A 22,054-nucleotide genomic window follows, 5' to 3' on the forward strand; every position below is an offset into this window, starting at 1 on the left:
AGGTCCTTGATGGTAATATCCCTGTGAGCGTGGGAACTTCCTGTGATGCTACAGGTGACCTGTAGGGTGGACCAAGGTGATGGGGCAGCCCTGATGTAGCTACTACAGACTTGTTGGGGGAAGCTGGGTGGCAGATGAATGGCTCAGACTGATTCAGGGTGAAGTTTCTGGAAAAGTCCAGTGGTAGAAGATCAAATGGTTTCCTGACTGGTATAATTTAATTGTATGGTCAGTGTTTGCTCCGGATAATTGGGTTTTCCTTTGACAATATCACTGGCTTGCTAGCTGCCGTGGAAGACACTGTTTTCTAACCATTTCGCATACAAAAAGCCGGACCTGGCTTCCATCAAGAGCTGGCAGCCCTGCCATTTTCAGGAGGTGCTGATGGTTGTGGCATCCAGGAGGAAAAAGGCAGTGGTGTTTGTATTTTCCATTTTGCCCTTTACAAGAACATTTCAGCTGAAGCGGAAGGCTTTTTTTTTTTCCCCTTCACCCTGGGTGTTTTAATAGAATTCTTGGTGACATTAAGCCCTTTTAATTCTGAGTACCAGCTTCTAAAGTTCAGTGATGACGGAGGTCTGTTCAGCTGTGGAATGCAGTGGATACCAAGGTGAGAGATTTTAATCACCAGGAGGGCCAGAGTGAAAAATACGGCCAGGAGGCAAGGTTATTACAAAAGGCCACAGATAGTGTTTGTCTGTGGCAAAGTGTGGGCTGAAGGAGGCTACTTTTATATTGAGAATTTTAAATTATTCACATTTTGCAAGAAGGTAATCAATGTAGAGGGTTTCAAAACTGGCAATGTGTTCTTTCTACATGTAAAATAGTCAGTGAAGAAAAAAACAAGGAAACTTACTCTATCCTGAAATGAAAAGATCTCTGAGACATGTGACAAAAGCAGGAAAATACTGAATAGTTAATTACTGCATGAGAAAGAAAGGGGAAAAATTATACAGTCACGTTTGCTTGTATTTATACGAAAATCTAATGAAAGTATCTAGGTATGGTTTAGGAGGGCAAAACAAAGTGAATTTTTTTCGGTTTATAACTTTTATATCATTTTCTTTTAAAAATCACATCAAAGTATTTTCTGTCCAGATAAATGAAACCGAAGCCCAGTGAAGAACACGATCATTGGAGAACATGTCTCTGTTCTTTGATCATTTGTAAAAACTTTGAAGGCAGCTTTGCATGGGAAAATGCATTCCACAAAGTCAAATATCTGTGCATCAGTTCGGTTCAGTTGCTCAGTCATGGCCGACTCTTTGAGACCCTATGGACTGCAGCACCCCAGGCTTCCCTGTCCATCACCAACTCCTGGAGCCTACTCAAACTCATGTCCATCGCATCACTGATGCCATCCAACCATCTCATCCTCTGTCGCCCCCTTTTCCTCCTGCCTTCAATCTTTCCCAGCATCAGGGTATTTTCAAATGAGTCAGCTCTTTGCCACTGGTGGGTGAAGTATTGGAGTTTCAGTTTCAGTATCAGTCCTTCCAATGAATATTCAGGACTGATTTCCTTTAGGATGGACTGGTTGGATCTTCTTGCAGTCCAAGGGACTCTCAAGAGTCTTCTCCAACACCACAGTTCAAAAGCATCAGTTCTTCGGCGCTCAGCTTTCTTTATAGTCCAAGTCTCACATCCATACATGACTACTGGAAAAACCGTAGCTTTGACTAGACGGACCATTGTTGGTAAAGTAATGTCTCAGCTTTTTAATATGCTGTCTAGGTTGGTCATAGTGATTCCTTTGCAAACATTGTGGGCGTGTGTGTTTTTACTTGATCTTGGAAATTTTTTTGCGTCTATGCTGCGATTTGCCACAAAGGCAGCAGGGGGCAGTGTTTCCCTGTTTTCCTTTGTGCTTTTCCCCATTTCCACAGCCTGAGGCAAAACCAACCAAGATTTATCTAATGCAAATCTACGATAAAATGTACCACATTTTCTAGGTTTGTGTTGTTACTCTCTCAGCCCCCACATCTTTCGGGGACTTGAAGTTTCCAATAGGCTGCTTAATGATTATTCAAAAGGGGTTGGTGATTGGGTTTGCTGGGGTGGTTTTTCTTCTCTCTTGTCTTTCTCCCCTTCTGTCATTGCACTCAGCTCCCATCCATCTCTTTCCATAATCAAGTCATAGAAAAAGACCCTTAGATTGTGAAAATTCGCAGCCATCTCTCTCTCCCTCTCTCTTTTACTTTGCAGATAAGACTCGGAATTTGGAAGGCAAAACAAACAAATAAAAAGAGAGAATTTTGGACTTCCATAAATAGTGCTGACGTTGTGGGGAAACAAGAAAGCTAAAAGGGGACGAGCCTAAGCCCTGGCTGAGTGGTTACCTGTGTGCCTGGCTGGGAGTGTTCCTGGGGTGAGTTCTCACATTCACTACAACGAGAATGTGCATGAGCCATTTTGAAAAGGAAATGAAAGCTCATAGGTGATGAACAACTTGCCCAAATTCATGTTGCTGTAAAAAGATAGAAGTGGGAGGCAGATTGCATCCAAAGCTGGGCAACTGACATGTTTTTTCCCTGCACCATCCTAAGCAGACCGAAGGTGTTGTAGCCACGCGTTCTGGCAAACAAACTCACTCAGAAGGACAGTGCAGATAGTGGAGTACTGTTTATTACAACGGCAGGCCCAGGGCAGAGTCTCCTCTTAGCCAAAGACTCTGACCAGTTTTTGTGAAAACCTTGTATACCCTAAGTGTATGTGCTCAAACCCATCTCCCCAAATTCTCTGAAGCTAGTCTGAACATAGGAAAAGAAAGATACAATCAAAGTTAACCCGTGATTCATCTGCCTTGAGCCTAGGTAGTTAACAGTGGACAATTATCAGAAGGCCTGTGGTCATACCATGATTTATGACCATAATGCATGATTGATTCTATGCGGTTACACAGATAATTAGGGTATTCTTTTAGGCGATGGGAGAGTCTAGGTACGAGCCCTGGGGCTCTCCCTTCTGGGGGCCTGGTTTTCCTGTTGGTATGTCGCTTCCATAGATACTGAGTATAGAGCTCAAAGTCCACAGTCCAGCCCAAGATGGAGTCCTGATTTCAAGATGGAGTTTGTTCTGTTTCCTTCTTCAAAGGCAGTGCTGGCCCTTCGGCTCTCTCTCTGCTCCCCCCACCCCCCACCGTCTTCCCTAGGGCTCTGTACTTGACTCTGACATGAGCGTGCACCATCCCTTCCACACAGTGTCTGGAAGGAGACCAAAGGGAGAAGGGGAAACCTCAGGAGCTCCCCTGTGTTCAGCGGACAATGGTCTTTGTTGTACCCGGGCAGAGGTTCCTTCGGCAAAGGCAGCAACATTAGACGGCCCAAGGCCGGAGATTCCTTGAGCTGTGTGATGCTGTGAACTTGGGGAAGTCTTGTGTTGAGTAACACCAGCTCCCCTGGAGACTGGTGGCCCTTGCCCATGCCGAGTGGGACAAGGAGAAGATCTCCCTGGGGGTAAGCATGGCTTTTGCAGGTTTTTATTTATTTTTTATTGTTTTGGCATGCTGCTGTGGCATGCGAGGGGTCTTAGTTCCCTGACCAGGGACTGTACCTGCGCCCCTTACAGTGGGGGTGAGGGTAACTGCAGTGTTTCCAAATTGTTCTGGAATAGTTTGTGTGTGTGTGTGTGTGTTTGTAATGAAAACCATGGTAGCAGGACCCTTTGGGGCCTTCCTCCATATCCTTCGATTTAACTTCTCTCCTAAGCACTAGATAATAGTATTCGATGCAAATTTCCTAAGTTGTTTTGCAGGTGTGACAACTGGAAGAGGTTAACTACTTGATGACTTTGAGCACAGGTCAAGCCCTGGGGCTCGTGGAGCCTAAGGACTGATAAAGTTAACCCCTGTGACACCACCTGTTCCCTTACCATCTGTCAATCAGAGAACTGTGCACGGTCTGATCTCTTACTCTGCGACCCTCTTCCCTCACCCAGCTTTTAGAAATGCTTTGCTAAACACCTGCAGGGAGCTCGAGGCTCTCTAGGGCCTGAGTCATCCGCTCTACTTGCTCGCCCTGCAGTGAAGCATTCTCGACTCTGAACTCTAATGTTGCAGTTTGGCCTCACTGTGAGAGGGGTACACGATCCCGGTTAACACGGTTTCTAAGTGCTCCTGCTTTGTCATCCCAACTTCCTGGAAAATGCCCGCAGTTGAAGGTGATGGTGAAGATGCAGAAATGGACGGTTTGGAGCAGTTGTTGTTGTTGCTGTTCAGTCGCTCAGTCGTGCACCTCTGCGGCCCCATGGACTGCAGCAAGCCAGGCCTCCCTGTCCTTCACTAACTCCCAGAGTTTGCTCAAACTCGAATCTGTTGATTGAGTCAGCTTTGGATGGACTAATTACAATAGCAAACAAAGGACAGTGGTGAAGTGCATTTTACCCGTAGTGAAGGTCTTTGGAATAGTCTTGGGTGGCGTCCATCCTCTGTTTTAGTAACACCAGCTCTCCTGGAGACTTGTGACCAGTGCTAAGTAGGATAAGGAGAAGGCCTCCTTGGGGGTAAGCATGGCTTCTGCATGGTTTATTTTATTTTTTTTGGCCTCACTGCTGTTGCATGTGGGGTCTTAGTTCCCTGAGCAGGGATTGAACCTGCACTCCCTACAGTGGACGTGTGGATTCTTAACCACTGGACAGCCAGGGAAGTCCCCTCTTTCCCATGTTTTAACACTTGCTATGTTGCGTTTCAACAGAGAGGAGCAAACAGCAGACTGAGGTCCCTGTGGCGACAACAGCAGGCAGCTAGAATATTTTTAGGTTGACTTCTTAGTTATAATTCTGTTTATGGCAAATGATTATGATTTTCTGTTTACAGAAGTAAAACGTATCCTTTGAAATACATTTTGATTAAAAAGTTAACCTAAAAATAGTTGAGCCCATATAGGGTACCTGGCATGTACGTGTAGCAAAAGTGATGAAAGGGTTTGAAAGTAAAATATGGAGATGTTGGACAGATTATTTCTAAAGTGTCTTCGATCTTAGGCTACCGATGACTTTGCATCATTAGAGAATCATGGGAAAATCGGAATTGGGCAATTTCAGAACAGAAAGGGATCATCTAACCCAGTTTTCTTGTTTTATAGTTGATGAGAAGGAAGCTCAGAGGGACGGGACTGGCTCAAGGTCACCCGGCGCTCTGTTGGCTGATAATCTGTGTGCAGGGTGTGTGTGTAGGGTTGGGGGCGGCTGGATGATAGTATAGACAAAGGGCTGCTGTAAGTAACTCAGGTTGTCTTGGTATCAGGGCGGGAAAAAGGGTAGAGGAAGGGGAGGCAAAACCGCTAGATAACAAGCGGGAAGATCCTTAACATCTCTGTTTTTTCAACTTGCTGCAGGAGCAGCAACAAAAGCTGGCTGGTTTCCCCTCAGTAGACGCAGCAGTAGTTTTTTTTTTTTTTTTTGCTGCGGAATGTGGCGTTAAACGCAATAGGTCAGCACTAAGCTTGAACAAAATGTGATGACCGATTAGGAAATGAAGTCATGGCTGGCGAGTCCTGATTACGATATTGCTTATCAACACGCTCCCCCACCTCACCCCCCCTGCCCCGGAACCAAAAAAAGTGCGGCTTGCAGGAGAAACTGAACCCAGAGGTCCTTGTCCTGAGGACACGTTAACTCTCACTACGACAGTCATGTGTGAGGAAATCCGGTGTTGCAGGAGAACAGCTTCAAGCGAGCTGTGGGCGCTCTGTCGGGTGGGCCTCAGGGTCCCCTGCGCCCTCCTTGCTGTGCATCTTGCTTTCCTGCAGATGCATTGAGATGATCAAAGAGGGATGTAGTCAAGGATTAAAGACAGCTCTCCCTCGTGGATGGGCCTGGGAAGCGCAGGACATGGTCCAGAGCAGGCATTGAGCATATATTCGCTCTGAATGTTCCAGAAGGCTGGATCAACAGGCCTTGCATGGTGCCTGGCTTGGAGCCAGCTTGCTCCTCACCCACATTCCTGGGTGGACAAATCACTCTATTTTTTCCTCTGTCACTATTTCTTCATGCCTCATGTTTAGATAAGGCACTGTGTCCTACAAATATGTGCTTGAGATATGAAGTGATGAGTCGAATGAACGTGGTGGTTGCCTTTTGACCGATTCACTCACTAAATCGTTTATGCATTAAGCACTTAGAGGGAGGATAACTCAGGCCTCACCTTGTAGATTAAGATCTAACTGGGGACTTCCCTGGTAGTCCAGTGGTTAAGAATCCGCTTGCCAATAAGGGGACACAGGGTCCATTCCTGGTCAGGGAAGATTCCACATACCACAACTAAGGGGCAGCTAAGCCTGTGCCCCACAACTACTGAAGCCTGTGGGCCTTACAGCCCACGCTCTGCAGCAAAAGAAGCCACCGCAATGAGAGACCTGAACACTGCAGCTAGAATTAGCCCCTGCTCGATGCAACTAGAGAAAGTCTGTGTGCAGCAAAGAAGACCCAGTACAGGCACAAATATAAATTAAATTAAAAAAAAAAAGATCTATTGGGGAGGCCAGACAACAATTTTGTAAATAAGTAGGTTACCAAAAGAATGCTTTCTAGAATATCACACATGCTAGCAGGCACTGGCAGAGAAGGCAATGGCACCCCACTCCAGTACTCTTGCCTGGAAAATCCCATGGACAGAGGAGCCTGGTAGGCTGCAGTCCATGGGGTCGCTAAGCGTCGGGCACGACTGAGCAACTTCACTTTCACTTTTTACTTTCATGCATTGGAGAAGGAAATGGTAACCCATTCCAGTGTTCTTGTCTGGAGAATCCCAGGAATGGGGAGCCTGGTGGGCTGCTGTCTATAAGGTTGCACAGAGTTGGACACGACTGAAGCGACTTAGCAGCAGCAACAGCAGGCACTAGTGGTAAAGAGCCTGCCTGCAATGCAGAAGACCCCTGGGTTTGATCCCTGGGTCAGGAAGATCCCCTGGAGAAGGGAATGGCCATCCACTCTTGTCTAGGAAATCCCATGGACAGAGGAGCCTGGTGGGCTACAGTCCATGTGGTCGCAAAGAGTCAGACATGACTGAGCGAGTAACACTTAACACTATATGATTGTGTTTCTGAGTAAAGGTAAACTGAAGTCCAGATAGGTTAAATAACTTGTCCCAATCACCTGTCAGCAAACACTGGGGCTGCGATTTGAAGGCAGACCCCGTGGTCGTGGGGTTTCTCTCGTCATCCATAATGCAGGCGCGTAACTGCCTCATGGATGGGTCCCCAGTGCCCTGGTGTGTGTTGTGGGCAGTGCATAGACTCCTGCAACTTGTCTCTGACAACACATACAGTTTGTGCCATTTTTCATTGCATTACCATCCAAAGCCATTTCGGCCTTAGGACCTCAGCACTGTGAGCCTGTGGGCTCCCCGCACCCCCAGCTGACTCCCGGTCCCTCCTCGACAGCCCCCTCCTCCCGCTCCTCCCTCCAGTCACTCCCCCACCCCTCCAGGGTTCTCCTCTAGAACCCATTAACCCCTCTTTTCCCTCAAGAGGTACTGGGGGATGAGGTTTTTTTTTTTCCTTTTCGTGCCTTAGGGGTATGTGTTTCTTAGAGGGTAGGCTCTCATTTCTATGAATACAGTTGGATTTGAAATTCAAGTTGTAAAGGTTTCCTGTTTTGTATTTTGCCAAATGTTCATACATAAAGCTCTTTCCTAAGGAGACAAAGTCTTGGCCCTCCCCCATCTCTGTGCCAAGCTGTAGCTTTTCGTTCACTTTGCTTCAGTGCAAAAAGAATTTGTATGTGTGTGGCCTTGTGCTTAGCGACAGGGAAAAGGCAGGTTGGGAGGGATTCAGGTTCTGTTTCCAGGTCACTGGGATGTGACAGAGGAGGGACAAATGATGCTTAGTGGAAGTTTTCATCAAGGAGGCAGAATTTTGGCCAACCTTTGAAAGATGTTTGGATTTTGATAGATGAAGAAGAAAGGCAAGTGCATGAATCTGATAAGCGGTTAAGCCACAAAATATATAAGGAACTCAAATAACTTCCCTGATGGCTCAGTGGATAAAGAATCCACCTGCATTGCAGGAGACACAGGAGACTCAGCTTTGATCCCTCGGTTGGGAAGATCCCCTGGAGTAGGAAATGGCAACCCACTCCAGTATTCTTGCCAAGAAAATCCCATGGACAGAGGAGCCTGGCAGGCTACTGTCTAAAGGGATGCAAAGAGTCAGACATGACTGAATGACTAAGCATGCGCACAAACAACTCAGCAGCAGAAAAGCACATAACCTGGTTAAAAAATGGATGAAGGATATGGATAAACATTTCTCCAAAGAAGACATACAAATGGCCAACAAGTATATGGAAAGGTGCTCAGCATGACTAGTCATCAAGGAAGTACATATCAAGACCACAATGAACTATCACCTCACACCTGTTACAATGGCCATTATCAAAAAGACAAGAGATAACAAGAACTGGCAAGGATGTGGAGAAAAGGGAGCCCGCTGCACTGTTGGTGGGAATGTAAATTGGTAGAGTCCCTCTGGAAAACAGTGGGAAGATGTCTCAAAAAATTAAAAATAGAGAGAAAAAGAATCTGAGTTTAATTAAGAGTTAGAAGAAACTTTGTTATATGGATGACAAATACAGTCTTAGCCCTGAGCTTTAGGCACCAACTCCAGTTTGTTTCACATTATTTAATATAAATACACATAATATACAATCTCATGAAGTAAAACAAAAGAGAAATATTAAAAGAATACCTATAGGTTAATAGAAGCATTGGGGCTTCCCTGGTGGCTCAGAGGGTAAAGAATCTGCCTGCAAGAGGGGAGACATGGGTTCAATTCCTGGGTCGGGAAGATCCCCTGGAGAAGGAAATGACAACCCATTCCAGTATTCTTGCCTGGAGAATTCCATGAACAGAGGTGCCCTGTGGGCAAAAGTCCATGGAGTTTCCAAGAGTCGGACATGATTGAGCAACTAACATTTTCACTTTCAAACAATATATAAAATTTCCTTTTTGTGAACATAATGGTTGTCTGAATTGAATATTGCATTGTGATTACAAAAAAAAAAGTAGAACTACCATGTATAATCCAGCAATTTCATTTCTAGGTTAATATATTAAAAGAAAATGAAATTAGTATCTTGAGTAAAGACCTGTCCCTCCATGTTCATTGTGGCAGTGCAATAGTCAAGATAGGAAAATAATCTAAGCGTCTGTTGATGGATGAATGGATAAAGAAAATGTGACACACACACACACACACACGTATATATATGTCACATATCATTGTGTGTGTGTATATATATATATGTATATGTGTATGTATATATATTTCAAGTATAAAAGCAAGAGAGTTGCAGAAAAACATCTACTTCTATTTTATTGACTACTCCAAAGCCTTTGTGTGGATCACAGCAAACTGGAAAATTCTTCAAGAGAAAGGAATACCAGACCACCTGATATGCCTCCTGAGAAATCTGTATGCAGATCAGGAAGCAACAGTTAGAACTGGACATGGAACAACAGGGTGGTTCCAAATCAGAAAAGGAGTATGTCAAGACTGTATATTGTCACCCTGCTTATTTAACTTATATGCAGAGTACATCATGAGAAATGCTGGGCTGGATGAAGCACAAGCTGGAATCAAGATCACCAGGAAAAATATCAATAACCTCGGATATGCAGATGACACCATCCTTATGGCAGAAAGCGAAGAACTAAAGAGCCTCTTGATGAAAGTGAAAGAGGAGAGTGAAAAATTTGACTTAAAACTCAACATTCAGAAAATTGAGATCATGGCATCTGGTCTCATCACTTCATGGCAAACAGATGGGGAAACAATGGAAGCAGTGAGAGACTTTATTTTCTTGGGCTCCAAAATCACTTCAGATTGTGACTGCAGGCATGAGATTAAAAGACATTTGCTCCTTGGAAGAAAAGGTATTATCAACCTAGACAGCATATTAAAAAGCAGAGACATTACTTTGCCTACAGAAGTCCATCTAGTCAAAGCTATGGTTTTTTCAGTAGTTATATATGAATGTGAGAGTTGGACTATAAAGAAAGCTGAGCACCAAAGAATTGATGCTTTTGAACTGTGGTGTTGGAGAAGACTCTTGAAAGTCCACTGGACTGCAAGGAGATCCAACCAGTCCATCCTAAAGGAAATCAGTCCTGAATATTCACTGGAAGGACTGCTACTGAATCTGAAACTACAGTACTTTGGCCACCTAATGCAAAGAACTGAGCCATTGGAAAAGACCCTGATGCTGGGAAAGATTGAAGACAGGAGGAGAAGGGGATGACAGAGGTTGAGATGGTTAGATAGCATCACTGACTCGATGATCATGAGTTTGAGCAAGCTCTGGGAGGTGGTAATGGACAGGGAAGCCTGGCCTGCTGCAGTCCATGGGGACACAAAAGAGTTGGACACAACTAAGCAACTGAATCGATACATTCTCATGTTACATATATACACACACACATTGGAATATTATTCAACCTTAAACAAGAAAGAAATCTTGACATTAGTGATAATATGGATGAATCTGGAGAACATTATGCTAAGTGAAATAAGCCAGTAACAGAAAGACAAATAGTACATGATCTCACTAATATGTGGAAACTAAAACTGTCAAATTTATAGAGGCAGAGAATAAAATGGGTTGTTGCCAGGGTCTAGGATATGGGAGAAAAAGGGAGATACTCCTCAATGGATACAAAGTGTCAGTTATGCAGGATAAATTCTGGAGATCTAATGTATAGTGAACTCCGGGAGTTGGTGATAGACAGGGAAGCCTGGCGTGCTGCGATTCATGGGGTTGCACAGAGTCGGACACGACTGAGCGACTGAACTGAACTGAACTGAATATATAGTATAAATCCCTGATGGTTCAGTTGGTAAAGAATCCACCTGCAATGCAGGAGACACAGGTTCAGTCTCTGGGTGGGGAAGATCCCCTGGAGGAAGAAAGGGTAACTCACCCCAGTATTCTTGTCTGGAAAAATCCCATGGACAGAGGAGCCTGGCAGCCTACATTCCATGGGCCACAGAGTCTGGACATGACTGAGCAACTAAACTACACCATCACATTGTGCGGTGTGGTGTCCACAGTTAATGACATGGTTCTGTATACATGAAATTTTCTAAGAGAATAAATCTTGAGTATTCTCATCACACATACACAAGAATAACTCTGAGCATAATTGGCTTGATTGCGAAAATCATTTCACAGTGTATACATATATAAACACATCACATTATACACTTTATATACAATTGAAAAAATTTAACTTCAATAAAGGTAGATGGGAAAAAAAAAACCCAAAATACCTTAGACTGAGTGGCTTAAACAATAGAAATTTATTTTCTCACCATTCTGGAGGCTGGATATTCAAGATGAAAGTGTGGTCCGTTTGGGTCCTGGTTTGTGGATGCCCGTCTTCTCTCTGTGTTCTCATGTAGCCTTTTCTCTGTGTGCCTGCAACCTTTGTGTCTCTTTGTGCCTCCAAATTTCCTCTTCTTATAAGAACTGTAGTCAGATTTGTTGGGGGTCCATTCAAGAGCCTTGTTTTAACTTAATCACTTCTTTAAAGGCCCTTTAAAGGCATATTAAAAAGCAGAGACATTACTTTGTCAACGAAGGTCCGTCTAGTCAAGGCTATGGTTTTTCCAGTAGTCATGTATGGATGTGAGAGTTGGACTATAAAGAAAGCTGAGTGCTGAAGAATTGATGTTTTTGAACTGTGGTGTTGGAAAAGACTCTTGAGAGTCCCTTGGACTGCAAGAATATCCAACCAGTCCATTCTAAAGGAGATCAGTCCTGGGTGCTCATTGGTAGGACTGATTTTGAAGCTGAAACTCCAATTCTTTGGCCACCCAATGTGAAGAACTGACTCATTTGAAAAGACCCTGATTCTGGGAAAGATTGAGGGCAGGAGGAGAAGGGGATGACAGAGGATGAGATGGTTGGATGGCATCACCGACTCAATGGATATGGGTTTGGGTGGACTCCAGGAGTTGGTGATGGACAGGGAGGCCTGGCATGCTGCGGTTCATGGATCACAAACAGTCAGACACGACTGAGTGACTGAACTGAACTGAAAGGCCCTTTCTCCAAATACAGTCTCAAACTGAAGTCCTGGGGGGCAAGTTAGTGCTTCAGTGTATGACTTTGCAAAAGACACCATGCAGTTCATCACACAGATATCAAGCTAGATTTTTTCCCCCATCTTGAACACTGCTAAAGCTTTTATTTTAAACTTAAAAAAATTTTTTTTTAAATTTTATATTGGGGCATAGTTGACAAACATTTTAAACACTTTGATATCCATGATAATTCGATGACTAGTCTTACCACCCTGGCCACACAGAACAGGACTGCCTTCATGATGGGTATATTTGGTGCGTGGCCAAGGACCCTTGCTGTCAATTCCTCCTGGTTATGTGTGGAAGAATAACATCATCAGGGCATCAGGGAAAGGTCTCCATAAAGATGGAGAGCCTGAGAGCATGAGCAAGGTTTCATTGTTTCCAGAGAGACATTTCTTAAAATTTCATTTTTAATTGGACGATAATTGCTTTACAGTATTGTGTTGACTTCTGCCACACAACAGCCTGAGTCAGCCATTAAGTACACATATGTCCCCTTGCTCTTGAATCTGCCCCCCTCACCCTTCACCGCAGAGCAACCCTCTAGATTGTCACAGAGTACTGCTGCTGCTGCTAAGTCGCTTCATTCGTGTCCGACTCTGTGCAACCCCATAGACTGCAGCCCACCAGGCTCCCCCGTCCCTGGGATTCTCCAGGCAAGAACAGTGGAGTGGGTTGTCATTTCCTTCTCCAATGCATGAAAGTGAAAAGTGAAAGTGAAGTTGCTCAGTTGTGTCTGACTCCTAGCAACCCCATGGACTGCAGCCTACCAGCCTCTTCCATCCATGAGATTTTCCAGGCAAGAGTACTGGAGTGGGTTGCCATTGCCTTCTCTGGTCACAGAGTAGTACTCAGCCACAAAAAGGAATGCATTTGAGTCGGTTCTGGTGAGGTGGATGAACTTACAGCCTGTTATACAGAGTGGAGTCAGTCTAGATACACATTTTGCTCTTGGGAGGGAGTAGCAGATTAGGGAGAGGTCAGGTCAGCTGTATAGATTGGGTTGAATAATGAGAAAGGCATCCTGAGCTAAAGAGGTGACAAGGATGGTTATTTTTTTTTAGAGTTGCCAAGCCTTTTATTTACTTCCTGATGGCTACAGATAACATATGTGCTCTATCGTGTCCAACTCTTTTGCGACCCCATGGGCTGTAGCCCACCAGGTTCCTCTTTCCATGGGATTTCCTAGGCAAGAATACTGGAGTGGGTTGCCTTTCCTTCTCCAGGGGATCTTCCCGACCCAGGGAGTGAACCCAAGCCTCCTGCATTGGTAGGCAGATTCTTTACCATAGAGCCACCTGGGAAGCCTACATTTTGTTATTATTCTGTCACTAAGTCTAGTCTGACTCTTTGCAGCCCCATGGACTGCAGTGTGACAGTCTCCTCTGTCTTTCACTATCTCTCAGAGTTTGCTCAAATTCATGTCCATTGAGTGAAAATGAAAGTGAAAGTCACTCCGCGTGTCTGACTCTTTGTGACCTTATGGACTTTACAGTTCTTGGAATTCTCTGGGCCAGAATACTGGAGTGGGTAGCCTTTTCCTTCTCCAGGGCATCTTCCCAACCCAGGGATCAAACCCAGGCCTCCCGCATTGCAGGCAGATTCTTTACCAGCTGAGCCACAAGGGAAGCCCAAGAATACTGGAGTGGGTAACCTATCTTTTTTCCAGGGGATCTTCCTGACTCAGGAATTGAACCCAAGTCTCCTGCATTGTAGGTAGATTCTTTACCAACTGAGCTGTGAGGGAAGCCAATTGAGTGGGTGATGCTGTTTAACCATCTCATCCTCTGTCATCCCCTTCTCCTTCTGCCCTCAGTCTTTCCCAGCATCAGGATCTTTGTCAATGAGTCAGCTCTTCACATTGGGAGGCCAAAGATTTGGAGCCTCAGCTTCAGTCCTTGCAGTGAACAGTCAGAGTTGATTTCCTTGAGAATTGACTGGTTTGATCTTCTTGTAGTCCAAGGGAATCAAGAGTCTTCTCCAGCACCACAATTTGAAAGCATCAATTTCTTGGTGCTCAGCCTTCTTTATGGTTCAACTCTTGCATCTGTACATGACTACTGGAAAAACCATAGCTTTGAATACGTGGAATGAAGCCTACAATGCCTACCCTAAATGCTGCCCACCATATGCAGCTCACTGAGCAAACTCAGCTACTCTTTTTCCCCAGGTGTAGTTTTTGTTTTCATCCTTAATTGTCCTTCTTGCTATCCTGGTTGGCCTGGGAGACAGGGAGTCCACGGTATTTTAAAAAATTATCCATTTGAGAACATTTATATTTTATACTTACATTATTTTGTTTTCATCAACAGGAAATAATTTCTTGTGGAGTCGACTTGTTGACAATTTAGTCACTCAGTTTTAGTCTGAGGAAGTTTTTATTTCTCTTTCATTTTTGTCTGTGCAACTCCAGGTCATCAGTCCATTGTCTTGGCTTATTGTTGTTATTTTTGTTATAACAACAAAATTGTTGTTGTTATTTTTGTTATAAGCCACTCATTTTCCCTAATGATAGATTATGTCTTATTCCAAATTACATGTGTGTGTGTGCACGAGAGAGAGAGAAATGGCTGAAAAGTTTCTAAAGTATTGACAAATGTCAAAACATATGATGAAAAAGCTCAGACAGAGAAAACAAGCATGGGGAAAAATTATTTATTTATTTTGGCCATGGCTTGTGGCTTGTGGGGTCTTAGTTCTCCAACCAAGGATTGAACCTTGGCCATGGTAGTGAAAGCACCAAGTCCTAGCCACTGGACTGCCAAAGACTGCCAAGGGATTCTTTGGGTTGGCTTTATTCTTGAGCATGACGAACAGGTTATTTGTTCCCAAGTGCAATTCCATGGAAGGAACCTAGCAGAACCTGGCAGGCTACAGTCCATGTGATCACAAAGAGTCAAGCTTGACTGAGTGACTCTTTCCTTTTGGTCTCCCCAGATGTCGCAGTGGTGAAGAATCTGCCTGCCAATGCAGGAGACACAAGAGACCCAGGTTCAATCCCTGGGTTGGGGAGATCTCCTGGAGGAGGAAAAGCAACCCACTTCAGTATTCTTGACTGGAAAATTCCACGGACAGAGGAGCCTGGTGGGTTACAGTCATTGGGGTCACAAAGAGTTAGACTGCGTGCTTTGCAATACCCTAGCAGCTGACTGAAGCTCAGGATGCAAAGTGAATATCAATTGTGTTGTGGGGTTGAATTGTATCTCCTCAAAAAGGCATGTGGAAGTCTTAACCCTGGTACCTGTGAGTGTTACTTTACTTGGAAATAGTATGGTTGCAGATGTATTTAGTTAAGGTGAGGCCATACTGAGAAGCTTCCCTGGTGGCTCAGATGGTAAAGAAACTGCCTGCAACGCTGGAGACCTGGGTTTGATCCCTGAGTCAGGAAGATCCCCTGCAGCAGGAAATGGCAACCCACTCCAGTATTCTTGCCTGGAGGATTCCAAGGGAGAGGAGCCTGGCTGGCTACAGTCCGTGGGATCAAAAGAGTTGGACATGAGTAAGTGAATAACACATACTGAGTTATTCATACATCTAACGAACCATAACCTTAGAGGAAGGCCATTTGTAGACACAGAGAGACACAGAGGGAAAAGGTGGCTATGTGAAGATGGAGACAGAGACTGGAGTGATGCTTCTGCAAGCCAAGGAATGCCGGTAGTACCAGAAGCCAGGAGAGAGGCACGGGACAGACTCTGCTCCATAGCCTGCCAAGGAACCAGCCTTACAGACCTCCTGACTGTGTACTTCTCACCTCCAGAACCATGAGACAATACACTTCTGTTATATAAAGCTGCTGGGTTTGTGAAACTCTGTTAAGGCAGCCCTAGAACACTATCATAGAAGCGGAGGGAGAACCATTCATGAAAATAACTGCTTTGGAGGATAATAAGTGTGACTCAGAGAGAATGGGAGGTGCAGGATGTGTCTGGGGACTTGGAGGAAAGAATAAGTTTCAAGGAGGCTGAGGATTATGGTTTCAGGATCTCCATACAAATGGGAAGATTATGAGAAATGAAAGAAACTAATGACAAAAGGTGGTAGGTGTGATGTTTTAGAGTCACCAAGACTTGGGATGGGGTTTAATACTGACACATGCTGAAATGAAAGGTATAAAGTATTGTGCGTCTGCGCTCAGTTGATTCGGTCATGTCCAACTCTTTGTGACCCCATGAACTGTAGCCTGCCAGGCTCTTCTGTCCTTGGGATTTTTCCAGCAAGAATGCTGGAATGGCTTGCCATTTCCTTCTCCAATAACCTATTGAGTCAGGACATAATTTGTATTAAAAAAAAAAAAAAAGACAGGGGACTTCCCTGGTGGTCCAATGGTTAAGACTCTGTGCTTGCCATGTGGGAGACTCGGATTCGATCCCTGGTTAGGGAACTAAGATCCCAATGTTTCACAAGCACACCCCCCAAAAAATTCTTAAAAATAAAAAAAAAAGACAGACATGCTTATGGAAATCTGAGGGCCTGAGAGGGAAAACAGGCCAGCAGAACATAGGGTAAGGAGATAAGTAAAGATGCACGGAAGTTCTGTCCTTAAAGGTGTCATAAGATGTCAGGAAGCACTTAACAGGAGGCTTCCTGTGTGCTGTTTTGGATCTGTCAGGAATTCTCTGTTCCTTATTAATTCCTGAATACTCAGGAATTAAGAGGAGAGACAAGCCTCTCCCGGGGGCTGAGGAATCCAGGCATTTCCTTCATTAGTTTTTCTATACGGCGATAAGTACCCTCTTCCTTCTTGTGAACCATATGGTAAAAGTGATTGTTTACAACTCTCTCTGTAATATGGATTGGCTAAGTCTTGTAAGTATGGAATTTTAATCTTTATCTTTGCTGAGAATAACTACCTTAAAGACAGTATATATGCCCACACCATGTTAATTAAAACACCTTTGCTCCATCAGAGCTCTGGTCCCCGTGTCTTTCTCTCTCTCTCTCTCCCTCTCTCTCTTTTTCAGGCTGATCCCCTGGAGCGCAGAGGCTCTCAGAGTTCACTTTCCTGCCCGGGCTTCTGAGACTCTCTCAAGAAGGCACTCTTTGTCTTCACCCCATCAAGAGGGTGCCTGAGGCCTTTGTGAACAGAGCAAGACCCGTGCAGGGGCTTTATTGGCTTTCTGCATAAACCAAGGGATATCAGCCTCTTTCTCTCTGCTTTACTTTCTTATTGGTTGACTCCAGACCACCAGGTTCCGGTCCATTAAAGGACCTCAACAATAAGAGCCATGTGAATTTTCAAGTACAGTGGCTGGATGTCTTTCTTGCCCAGGTTATGAAGTTACTCAGAGCTAGGATATCCCCAGATATCTGCCACAAGCTTTATTTGGCTGAAAGTGGGAAAGCTTGATCCATTTTTGTCTTGCTTTACTGATCATTTAAAGGGCTCGATAAAGGACAGAAATGGTATGGACCTAACAGAAGCAGAAGATATTAAGAAGAGATGGCAAGGATACACAGAAGAACTGTACAAAAAAGCTCTTCATGACCCAGGTAATCACGATGGTGTGATCACTCACCTAGAGCCAGACATCCTAGAATGTGAAGTCAAGTGGGCCTTAGAAAGCATCACTACGAACAAAGCTAGTGGAGGTGATGGGATTTGAGTTGAGCTATTTCAAATTCTGAAAGATGATGCTGTGAAAGTGTTTCACTCAATATGTCAGTAAATTTGGAAAACTCAGCAGTGGCCACAGGACTGGAAAAGGTCAGTTTTCATTCCAATCCCAAAGAAAGGCAATGCCAAAGAATGCTCAAACTACCACACAGTTGCACTCATCTCACACGCTAATAAAGTAATGCTCAAAATTCTCCAAGCCAGGCTTCAGCAATATGTGAACCGCGAACTTCCAGATGTTCAAGCTGGTTTTAGAAAAGGCAGAGGAACCAGAGATCAAATTTCCAACATCCACTGGATCATGAAAAAAGCAAGAGAGTTCCAGAAAAACATCTACTTCTTCTTTATTGACTATGCCAAAGCGTTTGACTGTGTGGATCACAATAAACTGGAAAATTCTGAAAGAGATGGGAATACCAGACCACCTGACCTGCCTCTTGAAAAACCTATATGCAGGTAGAAAGCAACTAGACAGGTAGAAAGAACTGGACATGGAACAACAGACTGGTTCTAAATAGGAAAAGGAGTACGTCAAGGCTGTATATTGTCACCCTGCTTATTTAACTTCTGTGCAGAGTACATCATGAGAAACGCTGGACTGGAAGAAGCACAAGCTGGAATCAAGATTGCCAGGAGAAATATCAATAACCTCAGATATGCAGATGACACCATCCTTATGGCAGAAAGTGAAGAGGATCTATAGAGCTTCTTGATGAAAGTGAAAGAGGAGACTGAAAAAGTTGGCTTAAAGCTCAACATTCAAAAAATGAAGATCATGGCATCTGGTCCCACCACTTCATGGGAAATAGATGGGGAAACAGTGAAACAATGCCAGATTTAATTTTTTTGGGCTCCAAAATCACTACAGATGGTGACTGCAGCCATGAAATTAAAAGATGCTTACTCCTTGGAAGGAAAGTTATGACCAACCGAGATAGCATATTAAAAAGCAGAGACATTACTTTGCCAACAAATGTCCATCTAATCAAGGCTATGGTTTTTCCAGTGGTCATGTATGGATGTGAGAGTTGGACTGTGAAGAAAGTTGAGCACCGAAGAATTGATGCTTTTGAACTGTGGTGTTGGAGAAGACTCTTTCGACTCCTTGGACTGCAAGGAGATCCAACCAGTCCATCCTAAAGGAGATCAGTCCTGGGTGTTCATTGGAAGGACTGATGCTGAAGCTGAGACTCCAGTACTTTGACCACCTCATGCGAAGAGGTGACTCATTGGAAAAGACCCTGATGCTGGGAGGGATTGGGGGCAGGTGGAGAAGGGGATGACAGAGGATGAGATGATTGGATGGCATCGCTGACTCTATGGACATGAGTTTGGGTAAACTCTGGGTGTTGGTGATGGACAGGGAGGCCTGGTGTGCTGCCATTCATGAGGTCACAAAGAGTCGGACACGACTGAGCGACTGAAATGAACTGAACTGAACTGATCATATTGTCTCACACTGCCGGCGACTAAATAATTTCCACTTTGGTTTTAATAATGAATTGCTACTTGGTTAGGGAAGTTGAAGTGACAGGATCTTAAGACAAAGTCAGATGGAATTTCTCTTTTAGGGGTGACCATGGCCTCATAGAGTTTATGAGCTCCAACGAGAAGGAAAAAAACAAACTTGATCAGAATTGTACCCTATATTTCAGGCACAATTATTTATTTATTTATTTTAATTGAAGAAATAGTTGATTTGCAATGTGGTATTAGTTTCAGGTGTACAGAAAGGTGATTTTGTTATACATAAGAGAATATGCATGCATATTCTTTGTTAGATTCTTTTCTCATGTAGGTTATTACAAAAAACTGAGTATAGTTTCCTGTGTTATATGCTGCTGCTGCTGCTGCTAAGTCGGTTCAGTCATGTCTGACTCTGTATGACCCCATAGACAGCAGCCCACCAGGCTCCCCCGTCCCTGGGATTCTCCAGGCAAGAACACCTAGTAGGTCCTTATTGTTTATCTATTTTATATGGTACTGCGTATATGTTACTCCCAACATATATTTCTTAATTTATCCTTCCTTCCCAAGATTTTATTCAATGGTTTTTTTTTTTTTTGGCTGTGCTGCACAGGTGATTCCAGTTCCCCAATCAGGGATTGAACCTGTGCTATGGCAGTGAAAGAACTGAATCCTAACCACTAGACCATCAGTGAACTCCCCCTAACCTAATTCCCACTGCACCAGATTTTTTAAAAGTTTGGAGAAATCCTTCAGTTCTTGTTGGAGGAATAGTGCAAAATTCCTTGTTTTTTTTTTTTTTTTCATTCTTCCCCTTCCTTTCCTTTGCACAATTAGCATCATGTACTTCTGTCTTTTAAGTGAGTCTTTAAGGGGTATTGAGAATCCCATGGACAAAGGAGCCTGGCAGGCTACAGTCCATGGGGTCCCAAAGAGTTAGACATGACTGAGCGACCAACACTTTAAGGGGTGTTACATTTTAACCTTTAGAAGTTGAAACTAGCCAGTCCTGGAGTTTGGGGGAGGCTGGAATTGGTATTCAGCAGGAAGTCAGACAGCCTCATCACAAAGCTCCCATGCATGGCTGCGTCCAGGCAGCTGGCACACCCCCGATGTTCTGGAAGGACTAGTCATTATGTATCAGCAGGACAGTCTGTTGGTTGTGCTTTTCACCTGCTGCTATTCATACATGTTAAATAGAAATCAGCTTGTTTTGTTTCATTGTTATTAATTTAGATCACTGTACACTACTAGACAAACCTTACACTGTTTTGTTGGCGTCTTGTGGGGAATGAAAATGTTTGCATCCCTTGTGGTTTAAAGCTATAATTCTCTATTAACTGTATATTACGATGTATATGACTATGAATTTTAATGTGAACTAGGCTGTTACGGTTAAAGCAGGGGTATACATCACCTCTCTCACCCGCAAATGTTGTACAGAATACAGTTTAGTGCTAACAGTAGAGTCGGGCTGCTTAGTTTGAATCATGGTCTCATGCAAACTGTTTAAGCTTCGTGCTGTGTGCTAAGTCACTTTAGTTGTGTCCAACTCTTTGTGACCCTATGGACTGCAACTCACCTGGCTCCTTTGTCCGTGGGATTCTCCAGGCAAGAATACTGGAGTGGGCAGCCATTTCCTTACTCCAGGGGATCTTCCTGACCCAGGGATCAAACCTGGGTCTCCCACACTGAGGGCAGATTCTTTACCATTTGAGTCACCAGGGGCCACAATAACAAGAATACACCCATTTATTTTCCAAATGGGTGGTAAAATGAGATCAAGGACAAATGAATGGTCTCTATTCATTTGCAAACAATTTTTCTTCTCACTTTTTGTGGGCATCTGGAGGGGCTATGTTTGGAAAGTGTGAAAGTGTTAGTTGCTCAGCTGTGTCAGCTTCTTTGGGACCCCATAGATTGTAGCCTACCAGGCTCCTCTGTCCATGGGATTCTCTAGGCAAGAATACTGGAGTGGATGGCCATCCCCTTACTCCAGGGGATCTTCCTGACTCAGGGATCGAACCCAGGTCTCCCACATTGCAGGGGAATTCTTTATTGTCTGAGCCACCAGGGCCTGTGTCTTACTCATCCCCAGATCCCCATAATCTAAGTTAGCCTTTGATGTATGAATGGTGGAGTCAAGACCTTCTCACTGGTATTTTCAGTTACCCTGGTCTCTGCTGATAATGCTAACAATGTATTGTTCTGCTTGGGATTACCACCTGGATAGAATCTTTCTAGATTCCACTTTGAATCCAGTGCTACTTGAGTGAAAGTTACTGAAACTTCACAAGCTTCGGCCTCTTCCAGCATGGAAGCCACCCAGTTGAACATCTGGGAAATGTCATTTTCCACTAATACTTCTTAAAATTCTTGGAGCTCACTGATGATAGCTTTCTAGTCTTGAAATGAACCTTAGTAATAGCCTACAGGTCAGGAACTGATCCAAAGATGTGACGTTATTTTCCGGAGCTTACTCAGACAGTCAGGGGTAGATTCCAGACTGGACACCAGGTCCCCCACACTGTCCTGTGTACCTTTCAATTGCATATAGAAGAATTTGGAACATCACAGATTTTACAATATGGGCTTTGCTTATATGTCCCATAACATTCAGGTTAAAGCTGAAAAATTCAAATAAATATTCGTATAGTGCTTTAAAATTTTTTTTTTAAATTTAGTTTTAACGGGAGGATAATTGCTTTACAATATTGTGTTGGTTTCTGCCATACAGCAACATGAATCAGACATAGGTATACATAAGTCCCCTCCCTCCTCAAGCTCCCTCCCCGCTCCCACCCCATCCCGCCCCTCTAGATTGTCACTGAGCTTGAGCTCCCTGCATAAAACAGCACATCCCCACTGGCTGGCTATTCTACGGATG

Source organism: Bos taurus, chromosome 6, assembly GCF_002263795.3.
Source record: "Bos taurus isolate L1 Dominette 01449 registration number 42190680 breed Hereford chromosome 6, ARS-UCD2.0, whole genome shotgun sequence".
Classification (NCBI taxonomy): Eukaryota; Metazoa; Chordata; class Mammalia; order Artiodactyla; family Bovidae; genus Bos; species Bos taurus.